Here is a 15,326-nt window from a genome sequence, read left to right as displayed (position 1 = left end):
ACTGATTTCCAAAGTGGTTGCACCATCTTGCAGTCCCACCAACAATGGAGGAGTGTTCCTCTTTCTCCACACCCTCGCCAGCATCTACTATCACCTGAGTTTTTAATCTTAGCCATTCTGACTGGTGTGAGATGGAATCTCAGGGTTGTTTTGATTTGCATTTCCCTGACGACTAAGGATGCTGAACATTTCTTTAGATGCTTCTCGGCCATTCGAGTTTCTTCCGTTGAAAATTCTTTGTTAAGCTCTATACCCCATTTTTTAATAGGGTAATTTGGTTGTCTGGAGTCTAATTTCTTGAGTTCTTTGTATATATTGGATATTAGCCCTCTATCAGATGAAGGATTGGTAAAGATCTTTTCCCAATTTGTTGGTTGTCGTTTTGTCCTATTGACAGTGTCCTTTGCCTTACAGAAACTTTGCAATTTTATGAAGTCCCATTTGTCAATTCTTGATCTTAGAGCATAGGCCATTGATGTTCTGTTCAGGAACTTTTCCCCTGTGCCCAAGTATTCGAGGGTCTTCCCCACCTTCTCTTCTATTAGTTTCAGTGTATCTGGTTTTATGTGGAGGTCCTTTATCCACTTAGACTTGAGCTTTGTACAAGGAGATAAGAATGGATCAATTTTCATTCTTCTACTTGTTGTCCTCCAGTTCAACCAGCACCATTTGTTGAAAATGCTGTCCTTTTTCCACTGGAAAGTTTTAGCTCCTTTGTCAAAGATCAAGTAACCATAGGAGTGTGGGTTCATTTCTGGGTCTTCAATTCTATTCCATTGATCTTCCTGCCTGTCTCTGTACCAATACCAGGTAGTTTTTATCACTATTGCTCTGTAGTACAGCTTGAGGTCAGGGATGATGATTCCTCCAGAAGTTCTTTTATTGTTGAGAATAGTTTTCGCTATCCTGGGTTTTTTGTTATTCCATATGAATTTGAGATTTTCCTTTTCTAACTCTGTGAAGAATTGAGTTGGGATTTTAATGGGGATTGATTAAATCTGTAGATTGCTTTTGGCAAGATGGCCATTTTTATTATATTAATCCTGCCAATCCATGAGCATGGGAGATCTTTCCATCTTCTGAGATCTTCTTTGATTTCTTTCTTCAGGGACTTGAAGTTCTTGTTGTATAGGTCTTTCACTTGCTTGGTTAGATTCACACCAAGGTATTTTATATTATTTGCAACTATTGTGAAGGGTGTAATTTCCCTAATTTCTTTTTCAGTCTGTTTATCTTTCATGTAGAGGAAGGCTACTGATTTGTTTGAGTTGATTTTATAACCAGCCACTTTGCTGAAGTTGTTTATCAGGTTTAGGAGTTCTCTGGTGGAAGTTTGGGGGTCAGTTACTATCATATCATCTGCAAATAGCGATATTTTGACTTCTTCCTTTCCAAATTGTATCCATTTGACTTCTTTTTGTTGTCTAATTGCGCTGGCTAGGACTTCCAGTACTATATTGAATAGGTAGGGGGAGAGTGGGCAGCCTTGTCTAGTCCCTGATCTTAGTGGGATTGCTTCAAGTTTCTCTCCATTTAGCTTGATGTTGGCTACTGGTTTGCTGTAAATTGCTTTTACTATGTTTAGGTAGGAGCCTTGAATTCCTGATCTTTCCAAGACTTTTATCATGAAGGGATGTTGAACTTTGTCAAATGCTTTCTCAGCATCTAGTAAGATGATCATATGGGTTTTTTCTTTGAGTTTGTTTATATAGTGGATTACTTTGATGGATTTCCGAATATTGAACCATCCCTGCATTCCTGGGATAAAACCTACTTGATCATGATGGATGATTGTTTTGATGTGTTCTTGGATTCGGTTTACTAGAATTTTATTGAGTATTTTTGCATCGATGTTCATAAGGGAGATTGGTCTGAAGTTCTCTTTCCTTGTCGTGTCTTTGTGGGGTTTGGGTATGAGTGTAATTGTAGCTTCATAGAACGAATTGGGTAGTGTTCCTTCTGTTTCTATTTTGTGGAATAGTTTGAAGAGAATTGGTATTAGGTCTTCCTTGAAGGTCTGATAAAATTCAGCACTAAAACCATCTGGTCCTGGGCTTTTTTTAGTGGGGAGATTTTTAATGACTGCTGTTATTTCCTGAGGGGTTATGGGACTATTTAGATGGTTTATCTGCTCCTGGTTTAACTTTGGGACCTGGTATCTGTCTAGGAAATTGTCCATTTCATCCAGGTTTTCCAGTTTTGTTGAGTATAGGCCTTTGTAGTAGGATATGATGATTTTTTTAATTTCTTCCGTTTCTGTTGTTATGTCTCCCTTTTCAGTTGTGATTTTATTAATTTGGATACTGTCTCTGTGCCCTCTGGTTAATCTGGCTAACAGTTTATCTATCTTATTGATTTTCTCAAAGAACCAACTCCTGGTTTTATTGATATTTTGTATTGTTCTTTATGTTTCTATTTGGTTGATTTCAGCCCTGAGTTTGATTATTTCCTGCCTTCTACTCCTCCTGGGTGTATTTGCTTCTTTTTGTTCTAGAGCTTTTAGTTGCGCAGTCAAGTTTTTAGTGTGTGCTCTTTCCAGTTTCTTTTTGTAGGCACTTAGAGCTATGAGTTTTCCTCTTAGCACTGCCTTCATGGAGTCCCACAAGTTTTGGTATGATGTGTCCTCATTTTCATTGAATTCTAAAAAGTCTTTAATTTATTTCTTTATTTCTTCCTTGACCAAGTCATCATTGAGTAGAGAGTTGTTCAGTTTCCATGTGCACGTGGGTTTTCCATTGGTTTTGTCATTATTAAAGACCAGTCTTAGTCCGTGGTGCAAGATGCAAGGGATTATTTCAATCTTTTTGTATCTGTAGAGGCCTGTTTTGTGACCAATTATATGGTCTATTTTGGAGAAGGTACCATGAGGTGCTGAGAAAAAGGTATATTCTTTTGTTTTAGGATGAAATGTTCTATAGATGTCTGTTAAGTCCATTTGGTTCATAACTTCTGTTAATGTCAAAGTGTCTCGGTTTAGTTTCTGTTTCCATGATCTGTCCATTGCTGAGAGTGTGGTGTTGAAATCCCCCACTATTATTGTGTGAGGTGTAATGTGTGTTTTGAGCTTTAGTAAAGTTTCTTTTATGTATGTAGGTGCCCTTGCATTTGGAGCATAGATGTTCAGAATTGAGAGTTCACCTTGGTAGATTTTTCCTTTGATGAGTATGAAGTGTCCTTCCTTATCTTTTTTGATTTTTTTTTGGATGAAAGTCGATTTTATTTGATATTAGAATGGCTACTCCAGCTTGTTTCTTGGGACCATTGGCTTGGAAAATTGTTTTCCACCCTTTTATTCTGAGGTAGTGTCTGTCTTTGTCACTGAGATGTGTTTCTTGTATGCAGCAAAATTCTGGGTCTTGTTTGTGTATCCAGTCTGATAGTCTGTGTCTTTTTATTGGGGAATTGAGACCATTGATGTTAAGAGATATTAAGGAAAAATGATTGTGGCTTCCTGTTATTTTTGTTATTAGAGGTAAAGTTATGTTTGTATAATTATCTTCTTTTGGGGTTGTTGGAAGATTACTTCCTTGCTTTTTCTAGGTTATAGTTTCCCTCCTTGTGTTGGTGTTTTCCATCAATTATCCTTTGAAGTGCTGGGTTTGTGGGAAGATATTGTGCAAATTTGGTTTTGTCATGGAATATCTTGGTTTCACCATCTATAGTGATTGAGAGTTTTGCTGGATATAGTAATCTGGGCTGGCAATTGTGTTCTCTTAGGGTCTGTATGATGTCAGTCCAGGCTCTTCTGGCTTTTATAGTCTCTGGTGAGAAGTCTGGTGTAATTCTTATAGGTCTGCCTTTATATGTCACTTGACATTTTTCCCTTACTGCTTTTAGTATTTTTTCTTTGTTTTGTGAATCTGATGTTTTGATTATTATGTGACGGGAGGTATTTCTTTTCTGGTCTATTCTATTTGGTGTTCTGTAGGCTTCTTGTATGTTTATGGGCATCTTGTTCTTTAGGTTAGGGAAGTTTTCCTCAATAATTTTGTTGAAGATATTTACTGGCCCTTTAAGTTGGGACTCTTCATTCTCATCTATACCTATTATCCTTAGGTTTGGTCTTCTCATTGTGTCCTGGATTTCCTGGATGTTTTGAGTTAGGAGTTTTTTGCATTTTGCATTTTCTTTGACAACTGTGTCAATATTTTCCACCGTATCTTCTGCATTTGAGATTCTCTCTTCTATCTCTTGTATTTGGTTGGTGATGCTTACGTCTATGACTCCTGATCTCTTTCTTAGGTTTTCTATTTCCATGGTTGTCTCCCTTTGAACTTTCTTTATTGCTTCTATTTCCATTTTCAGATCCTGAATGTTTTTGTTTAATTCCTTCTTTGTGTTTTCTTGCATTTCTTTAAGGGATTTCTGTGATTCCTCTTTAAGGGCTTCTATCTGTTTACTTGTACTCTCCTGTATTTCTTTAAGGGAGTTACTTAATTCCTTCTTATAATCCTCTATCATCATCATGAGAAGTGATTTTAATTCTGAATCCTGCTTTTCAGGTGTGATGGGGTTTTCAGGGCTTGCTATATTGGGAGAACTGGGTACTGATGATGCCAAGAAACTTTGGTTTCTGTTGCTTATGTTCTTGGGCTTGCCTTTCACCATCTGGTTAACTCTAGTGTTACCTGCCCTCACTGTGTGAGACTGGAGTCTGTATTTCCAGTTATCTTGCTTGTTGCAGAGCTCCTCAGAGTCCAGATGTTTCTGTAGTCTTATGATCGTAATCTCCTTGGTGTCTGCTGCTCTGAGTGCAGTGGCTCCTCGGCTGCTCTGAGTGCAGTCGTTCTGGCTGCTTTGAGTGCAGTGCCTCCTCCACTGCTCTGAGTGCAGTGGCTCCTCCGCTGCTCTGAGTCAGTATCTCCACAGGACAGGAGCAGACCAACTCTGTGTCTGCCTCAGCCCTCAAAATGATTTCTGACTCCCATTTGATTATCCTATCATGGCTTTTCATTTAATGTGACTAGGCATATTTATTTTATCATTATTACAAATCTATCTCATTTTCACATATCTTAACAGTTTTCTATTCATTGTTTACTGAAATCCATATACACTGGCTTCATTATATTCGGTTTCTGAGCTTTTAGTAGTTGATCTCAGCTATAGTAGTTTACATGAACCACATGACTATGGATTACATAGATCTTCTCCTCCAAACCCCCATATACTCATCTATTCATCCCATCCTCCAACTCCAGCAGGTGTTTCCTGAAAACCCACAGGCCACACCAGGCAGAGAAGCAGGTAGCTTAATTGCTATTCTTCATTTTTCTATCCTCTTATCCAAATCCAAGTCCTCAGTCTCACCATCATTGCTGTAACTGACCATTTGCTGTAATATACCCCTCCTCCCTTCCCTCAATCTCCAAAAGAAAATGTACATCTTCTCCTCCAAACTTCCTCTTTATTTATCCTGTCATCCAAGTCCCCAAATCCAGGAGATGGTGCATGAGAAGCTCAAAACAAGAGGAGCAAGCAAGCCAACAAAGCAGACAGACAAGCTTTGGATGTTTAAACATCCTCCTCTTCTCCACATCTAATCCCCCAGTCACATCTCCTGCTCTGTAGCAGACTACCTATTGTGGCCTCCCATCATGCTTTGCCCCCAGTCACAGAAGGACTAAGCAGATCCCTGCTCCTTTTAACATGTGGATTCATTCACTTATATCCCATTTCCATTTCTAAGAACCAATTCTAATACCTAGAAAAACTGTTTTATTGAAAAACCTAAGAAGCTAAACCTAGGAGGATCCCCCTACTAGGCAGTACACTGCCACCACAACCTCCTAAGAACCAGAGAAGGGAACTGAAAAAAAGGAATAAAATGCTAACCCAACCAAAACAAGACCAGGCATTGGCATCTAGAATTAGAATCTGTCCCAAACCAGATGCTTAGATGCCAACATAAAACACCATCAGTAACCGTGAAGATAATATGTCTCTACTAGAGCCCATCAACCCTATCATAGTAGGCCTCAAGCATTCCAACATACTGAAGCACCAGAAAAAGGTCTTGAAATAGTCTTTATGGAAATGATTCAAGTATTTAAGGAAAAAGATGAATAAATATCCTAAAGAAACCTATGTAATCAACAAGAAACAGTATAAAGAAATGAACAAAACTGTACAAGACCTAAAAGTAAAATAGGACCAATAAAAAAACCTGAGAGAAATCAGAAGATGAAAATGTTATGAATGAATATGAACTGAACTTGAAGAGAAACCTCAGAGATAAGCCTCACTAACAGCATACAAGAGATGGAAGAGAGAATCTGAGGCATAAGACACAATAGAACAAATGGATACCACAGTCAAAAAAAAAAAGTTAAGTCTAAAAATAAATGTTAAGTCTAAAATCTTATTCAAACCATCCAGGAAATCTAGAACATTACAAAAAGATCAAAGTTAATCGTGATAGAAATAGAGAAAGGAGAGGAAAACTAGGTTAAAGGCACTGAGAATTGTGTGGGTCTAAACACACGGGGCCTGGAGATGAAAGGACACATGCACACATGCTCCCATCCATAATCCAGAAGCAATATCTGATTGATAACCACTTGCAAATAAAAGTTTAGTTTCCTCCAAAGGAGATTCACTGGGAAAATTACTTATTAAGGGTAGGCTGTATTCCCAGTACTAGATGGTCAACACAAAATGAACTCAGTGGCATCTTTGAAGGTTTCTGCTTCATAATGTGGCTTTTCCTTATTTGGGAATAAAACTAATTTTATCTCATTTTTTATTAGTGTTTTATTGTACTGACACTGTTATTTTTGATCTCCTTTCATAAGTCTTTTGAGTATATATTGGGTCTTCCAGTGTTGTGGTTTTATATAATTTCTGGACATACAAGTGAGTAGATCTCTCTTTTTTGAGTCTTTTCTTGGGCTCTTTTCATTCTGTTTGTTTGGTTTTTGTACTATTCAGGTGCCTTCTGTATATTATTATAGTTTACTATATTGTTCTAGTATATTATATTCCCTTAGAAGCATGTTTGTTTTCTAATGAGGAGCAAAAGTGGGTAAATCCAAACAGGAAGTGGAGGGTGAGAAGGATTGGGAGGAGAAGAGGGAGAGAATAAATACCTAGGATATATTAACTCAGAAAAAAACCTATAATAGCATATCTATAAAACTCAAATTTTTGTTTTTGGAACTCATGAGAGACATCCTTTGTGTCCTAATGAATAACATTTTGTATTTGTTGTATAGTTTTAATAATTTAAAGAATGTTGTTTCTTCCTAGATATGAAATATGTCAATGCTGTATGACCATATATCTGAATTCAAGTAAAACTGTTTTTAAAGTTATTGCAGACATTTGGGTAGAGAGGACTTGGAAGAAAGTGAGATTCTTCATTTTCATAAGTTCTTATGTTGAAAGTTAAATCTTCCTTTTGTTCTTCAAATTTAGGACTTTGATCACTGTGAAAACCATCAGAATCCCTTGTGTTAGCTCTGGATTCTGATTTCTGTGACAGCAGTTTGACAATTCTACCTATTCATTGAAAACACCATTTTAATCAATTACAAAGGAAGTATTTTTTAAAAATCATTGTTGAAATTTTATTTTTACAGAAATATCTATCTGGAAAGCCTCATTGTTAACTGTGGAAGCTTAATTGCTGCTTTCATAGTCATGCAGTGTCTATCTCAACTTCCTGGATAGGTATTCAATGGAAAAGATAGAGAATAACAAGTAATACAGTCCTTTGCCTAGGGCATCACTTCTTTTATTTCATGCTAATGTGACACGGAATCCATTTGCATGGATAAATGCCAAAATACTGCACCTTCAAATGAAATTGATTTGCCTCTATTCACGCCCCTTCTCTTTGAGTTTTATACTAAAGAACAAAATCTTCATTTTCTGAGGGAGATCTTAGGATTATTTTAGACAATAATTAATCAGATTGGTTTTAAGAGTCTCATAATGACAGCAAAACTAATGGAAACAACAAGAGTTTGTTGAGTATATTTTCCTGCCACATATTTCAGTATATTTAGTTTTAGAATAGCGATATTATTACTGAAATAGGGCATGAGGAACATGTTCTTCTTTCACAAGCATCAAAAATATAATTGTGTTTTGTATTTGTAATGATTTTATTTATTTGTTTTAATTTGTATTTATGTGTGTATTCCTGCAGAGTTTATGATCTCATGACTGTAGGAGACTACAGAAGCAAGGAGAGGGCATTGGATCTCCTGAAACTGGAGTTGCAGGTCTTCTGAGTAGCCATATGGGTGCTGGGAATAGGCTCTGAGCCCTGTGTAAGAGCAGTAAGTGTTCTTAATTTCTGAACCATTTTTTGTTCCTATGTTCTATGTTAATGCCAATGATTGGCTATATTTCATTCAATTGATTAAAACATAAATTTAAGAATTAATTATTTGTAGAAGGTATGAAAAAACACTTTTTAAAATGATAAAGTATTTCTTGTTATAAAATGAAGAATTTGTACTTCATAATACAGAACTATAAATTGACACATACTACTCAATAACTGTTCCTTAGTGATTGAACATTAAATGATTCTCATATCTTTAAATAGTATTTTGAGTGTATCAAATAATGAAATGTTTTGATGAGATCTCTAAGTTTAACTAGATGGAGTTTATCAAAATTAGGAAATATGAATCAGTACATAATATCTGATATGGGAAGAGTATTATGATTCTAGATACTAACATGATGGCATATTATTTTTAATATAGTGTGTTTTGATACACATTTCTGTGGCATAAATATTATTTTTTCTCATTCTCATTCTTGTTAACATCAAATTCAATAATGAGAAGATATAAAAAGTGATTGACAACTACACAGTAGTCTTATCACAGAGTCATATCAATAAGTGAACATTAAGAACATAGACCGCAATTAAATAGAGAACAGTCATTAAAATGATTAGGTTTTAGTATTTTATTTTTAACATAATATGTTAATGGTACACATATATAATTTATTTTCTAACTATTGCTACCTAACAACCAATTTCTGAAGCTCTCACCTGCTGACACAAGTTAACTGTGGCAGATCATATATTCAAAATTACTAGAGAGAAAATATCTGGAAAAACTGATGTAAGAAAACACAATAATATTCTTGAAAAACATATATTCACCATTGCATACAAAATACATGTTCAAAAAAGCAGGTTGCTAAAATTCTTTGATGGTCACATTTCCTCTGGCAGAAAGCCAGTGTGATGTTATTGCTTCTTTGGTCTGTCATGGGGAGCCCACCTCTGTGTTTTGTATATACCCAGGAAAAGTGTGTTACACCAAAATCTTATATTTTAAATTGAAAATTACAATAATGTGTTTAATTTTAGCAACTTAATTGTATATTTAAATATTTTAAGAAGAATATGAATTTTCACTTTAGAAGATAGAAATATATATATATATATATATATATATATATATATATATATATATATAATATTTATATTTGTGTGTTTGTGTGATAAATAATGATTTTTATAATATATTGTTCAGTCTTGGGAGTAGTTACAAATATTAAACTTTGTATTTGAGAACATGAATTTTCCAAATATGGCATGTGATCAGAAAAGGTATTTAGCATATCTACTATCATGTGAATATAAAATGCATTCAAAGTTTCATGGGTTGAAGGCTTGGTTCTCAGTCAGGGGGGCTATTGAGAGATGACTGACAATATTAATTCCACCAGTGGATTAGCTCATTGATGAGTTCATAGTGATGAGTTCTAGATAAAGGAAGGTGGTTAGATGATATTGGTCACTAGTGGAGTGTCCAAGTTGTTTTGCTTGTCTAGGCTTATTCCTATGTCTCTCTTTTTAGTTGTCATGGTATGACCATAGTTTCTAGGTAATATTCATCTTCCCCAATATCTCATCTTCTAGGTAATATTCATCTCCTTTGTCACGTTTTTAAAAGCAATGAATGTAGGTTACAAAAGTTGGAACTGTTAAGGTCCAAGAATCACTGAAGAAAGATTCCAGACTTAAATAGTATTCAAAGGCAAAGCGAACTTATTCTGTAAAAATTACCAGCATGCAGGAGTCAACCATCAATCAAAATGGTGATGACTTCAGGGGCTCACAGGCTCCTTTTATGCAGGTCTTGGGGAATTTTCCAAACGGATTTGCTAACCTCTAATATGATTGGTAGAGAGCAAAGCAGAAACATTAGTACAACTTTGATTGGTTACTAAGTTACTTTCATTATATTTGGTGCGAACTTGAAGAATTTTGAAAACCATCTCTGCTCTGGCCTTGTTATGTCCTCTAGCTAGGTGTCCTAGAAGATAACTCAGCTCCAGACTTAACCTCCCTAAGTCAGTGTTATCATAAGTCAGTGTTATCATACTGACTCCTTCTGAGCATCCTATAATGCTTCCCAGGGAATTGAAATGTTTATTCCCAAGGTTTTTGAATCTCTCAGGACCTCTGAAACCATGAAACAAAATAAATCTCCCTGGCCACTTCGAAGTTACTTCTCAGCTCTTTTGTCACAGTGGAGAAAAATCTATCAAACTCTATTAATATTACTCTATTAATACGAAACTGAAGGTTAAAAATGCCATATCTAATGTAGGCTTACGTTTCCAATTTGTAAGTCTGAAACATATCCAGTTTAGAAAAAAAATTCTAAAGTCATTAGATCATAAATCTTGCAACAAATCACATGAAACGAAACCTGCTTTTTCTCATGTAAAGCTTTAGTCAACGGTTAAAACAAGAAAACTAAGATGAGCATACGACGTAGATGTTGTGAAAGCGTTCCGTGTCTGGCCAGCACAGGCGATATTTATAGATGGGAGGGTGGAAGCCAAGGAGCAAGGTCACAGAGATGTTCAGATGCTGTACATAAAGCTTAAAGAAGTACCAGCTTTACACGGTTTCCCCTTGACATTTTACAGTGCTGCTGAGTGGGTGTTCAGAACAGGCATTTTTCCAGTCAATATTTTCTGACTACCTCTTGTGAAATTAAGAGAGTTTCTGTTAGTAAAGGGTGGCATTTCCATCTGTCATCTCCTTCATAAAAATAAAACCTGAAAGTCACTCTCATGACATTTGAACGTGCTCCTAGTATTTTGATATAATATCTAAAGAAATTCATATGGACGGTTTCTGCATTTTCTTCTTGAATTTTTTGAAAAGTGTAGTATCTTAGAAATATTTATTACTGTAAAATCTAATTTTATAAGAAATTATTTCTTCATTTTTGTCCAAAGTCACTTGTTGTATTCCATTGATGACTTTTAGATACCTTGAAAGTGAAAAAAATTCTCACATCTTATCACAAATATGAATTTCTTCAATGCATTTACTTATCAAAGTCTGTGGATAAAATTCAATTTTCAACATATTATGATCTTGACACAAAGAAAGGAGAAATCAATATGCACTACCAAGCTACTGTCAAGTTTTGTGTCTAACCAGGACTGTATCACATGTATATGGGCAGGAAATGAACATTTGGGGTATTGAGACACTGACTTAGTGGAATTTTTTCTTGTCATGGCACAGGCTTTCTCTGCCCTGACCATATAGAATCCATACTGTCTATTTACACCTGAAGCAATGCTTGATAACACATACTTTCTTCCTTGAGATAATTCAAATAAAGTGCAGCTGGCAAAAGCTATGAAAAGGAAAGAGGATGAAGTTGGGTTTATAGATGTTAAATTCCAACAAATTTTAATGGTCTCCAAATATCCACTGGACTTCTTAAACTTCTATTGAGAATATGTGTATTTCTCTTTGTTCCCCTTTCCAATTCAGAGAAGAAGTAACATGCCATCCTTTGTCAGCAAAAATACTTTGCCCCAATTTAATGAAGTCGCTGTCTGACTTCTCAGCTCTTGCATTGTTTGCATTGCTTTGTTCCCTTGTACATTGTCAGGAGAAAAGTACAATCACTGCATTCTTTTCTACTTGCAATTCATTATAATGTGACATTTTGCTACAAATGAAGACATTTCTCATTCCAATATCCTCGCTCTTTTTTCCTTGTCCGTTGTAGCTCCATCTTTTGCAACATCTTCCAGCCCTCATTGTTTCTCTCAAGTTTAGTTACAGATTTAACCAGAAAAAGCCTTCTCTTTGGACACCAGATGATTCTGCCACTTATGACTTAGAAACTAATCCATTCTTCATTTCCCAATAGTCTCAAACTGCAAGATTTGGTTCTGTCGTGTTCTACAATGTACTGTTGTTATGAATATATGCGTGTGTGTATAAACATGTATGTATTTGTGCACATGATATGTACCTTAATCATAGGTATGGTATTGAATGGAAAGACATAATTTCCTAAGCAATTCAGGATACTCAACAATCCAGGATTCTATGACATTAAAGAGTGCAATTTTAGGGGTGGAGAGATAGCTCAGCTGTTTAAAGTCTAGGCTCACAACCAAAAAGAGTGAAATTTTATTTTGCAAGGTGCTAATTAGAAATCCAGAGGTGAGGGACACCCATGAAATGAGAAGGTGTAAAAACTAATACAGTCTGATAGACTCATCAAAATATGTCTTTCATAATACTAAATCTGCTTAGTGATGCAAATAAAATACTCTCCTGTAAAGTGTATGCTGCTAACAAAAGCATGAGTTTAGCGTAGTTCCTTGTGCTAATTTACTATAGCTCTCTAAAAATTATACTAATAAGGAAAATGGCATTCCTAATCGAAGTGGGATCCTTGGGCACATTGGCATCTGTGCTGGGTTAACTGAGGTAGTTTACTTTTAGTGCGATGGCTCTGACCAAGAATTTTTGGCAATACCCTGTTGGCTCTTTATGCTGATAAGTCAGTCCTGCAATCTGTTCACTCTTCCAGTATGGCTGCTTTCTGTGTGTCTATTATTTTAGGCACTGTCAGTGGGTCCTTAGGGTATTATCAGCATCTTTATGATTGTAGGATGTGCTGTACATCACAGCCTCATTTAACATTCTGTGGTTTTGCCTAATGAACTGGGTGCCTATTGCTGTTCATTGTACTTTTTTGCATTTGCTGTTCCTCCATTAGCAAGCAGGTATTATGGCAAACATCCCTTCACTTACTGAAAAGAATGTCGGCGTGCCAAGTGCTACTATCTACTTGTTTTTCTATGAGGCATATTGGAATCAGATGGTGTGCTAAATAAGCCTGGAAAGAGTTTTTCAACATGCAGACTTTCAGAAAGCAGTTTCCCCTATTTTTTTGGGGGGATTGTGTATTTGGTTATTATTTTAAATACCAGTATTATTTCCCTGCTTTCTCCTTCCTCTTCCTTCTCCCCTTTCTCTTCCTCTTCTTCTTCTTCTTCCTCCTCCTCTTCTTTCTTACTTATATTTTGAAACTAAGCCCCACTGTGTAGCCCAAGCATGCCACGTACTCACAGACAACCAGTGCTTTAGCCTCTTGTGTTCTGGGATAACAGGTATGTGCCACTGGGCCTGGTTTTCTTTTCTTCACTCTCCTATTATTATTCTTTCTTGACTTCTGACACACTCACATGAAGGAAAGTAAATATAGACATACACATTCTAAGTCTAGAGGAATAATGCACAAAAATGCTTTGTTCAAAAGGCTTTTATATAACAGCTTTTCATTTTAATAACAACCCATGAGATATGGTAGAAAAAGTATGTCAAAACAGACCACATATACTAAAATAAATTCTGAGAACCAATGAGATTATAGTCTTTGACTACTATCAGGAAGAAAGCGAGTGCTAGAGGCATCATAAGTGGGCCCTTAGGTTGTTATTAGCACACTGATTACTGTAACTACTCTCAGTCTTTGATGTCCTATTCAGCACAGCCTCATATAGTCTGAGGTTTTGCCTAATGAACTGGGTGCAGAATATGGTATTTACTATTTTACTTCTTAATCTTTTCAAAGCAATTTTCAATGGCTGCTATGTCACTACCCAAATCATCACTCCTTGCTCTGAAAAGACACTAAAAGAATATGCAAACATTTTCTTTCTGTTTGCTCCAACTTTATTTTTTATTCATTAATGATGCATAAATGAATATCCAGCACATCAATTCTCAACATTTGACAGAAACTAATAGAAAAACAGCATATTTGCAAAGTGTAGAACCAGTAACTATGCATAGCCAGAACTAAATATTCAACTCAATATTAAAAGCTGCCTTTATCCTTTTTGTTTGTTTATTTGTTCTCTGACTAGGTAAATTTTATTTTAAGAATAGACATGAGATTAACTTAGTCTCTTGTTCACATTTAAATTCCTATACTTGGTAGATACTGTGACTCTCCTCTCCACAGGCACTGAATTATTTTGAACTCTGTGTAGATATTCTAGAGTTATAATCTTGAGAACAGATAAGAAAATGGTGTATTATGACTGCAACACTGAGAAATTCTTCTCCCTTCATTGGGTTTGACTTGAAAAGAAAAGTAGGTCTGCAGTAAAATTCCAAAGTAGAGCACAGAATACAGCGATGCTGTTTATTGCTTCTTTATCAGTATAAACAGAAATGTATTAAGGTACCGTGTGAGGGTAATCACGGTGGAGTACACATTTAAAAGGATTCTGAATGTTCAAAAACTTACTAGGAAGATGGTTTTAATAGTAGATAAAAGTTTCTAGAAAATGTTTAGAACTGTTTTCCATTACAGTGAGCGAGTTTATACCCTGACTGCACCGTTTCAAGTTCATAGCAGAGCATGGTTTAAAACATTTCACTTTCAAACAATTTTAATTTGTTTTAGTTTTAATGATAGATTATCTTTAATGAGTTTTTTTTTTCATTTTAAATTTCAAGTCAATAGGGGACTTATTTTGATGCTTATAAATTAGGCCACATAGAAGAAAAACGAAAAAGATGTCTGTCATTATCATTTTTGTCCATTGGAGTTTACTTTTCTCCATCAATTTAAAAGCCCACTCCTTGCAATCACCAAAATAATGGATTCCTGAGAGACTGTTCTGTGGTTAACTACCAAGACGAGGCCAATGAACCACATTCAGCTGTCTTTGGCAGCCTCATCTTTTATCCACGCTCATAGGAAAAATAAGTTTTGTCATTAAATGCCTAATGCAGAAGGAACAATCTACAAGTATTGGTAAAGGTAATCATCTAAAGGTGATTATATGCCTTTTCATGGGATAAACTCTTAACTAAAGCTCTTTAATACTGATAGCATGGTTGGAAGAAGGCTGTATAGCAAGGCAATAGTATCTTATCTTTCTTGGCAACTTCATCTTTCTACACATACTTTGCTACTCTGTATGCAATTTAGATTGAAAGATGGAAAGATTTGGGTACACCTCTCAATGTATATTGATACATAAATATAAATATTGACATATAA

Source organism: Grammomys surdaster, unplaced genomic scaffold (assembly GCF_004785775.1).
Source record: "Grammomys surdaster isolate TR1022 unplaced genomic scaffold, NIH_TR_1.0 126679, whole genome shotgun sequence".
In the NCBI taxonomy this organism is placed as follows: domain Eukaryota; kingdom Metazoa; phylum Chordata; class Mammalia; order Rodentia; family Muridae; genus Grammomys; species Grammomys surdaster.
The sequence above is the reverse complement of the archived record's forward strand: the minus strand, read 5'-3'. Positions refer to the sequence as shown.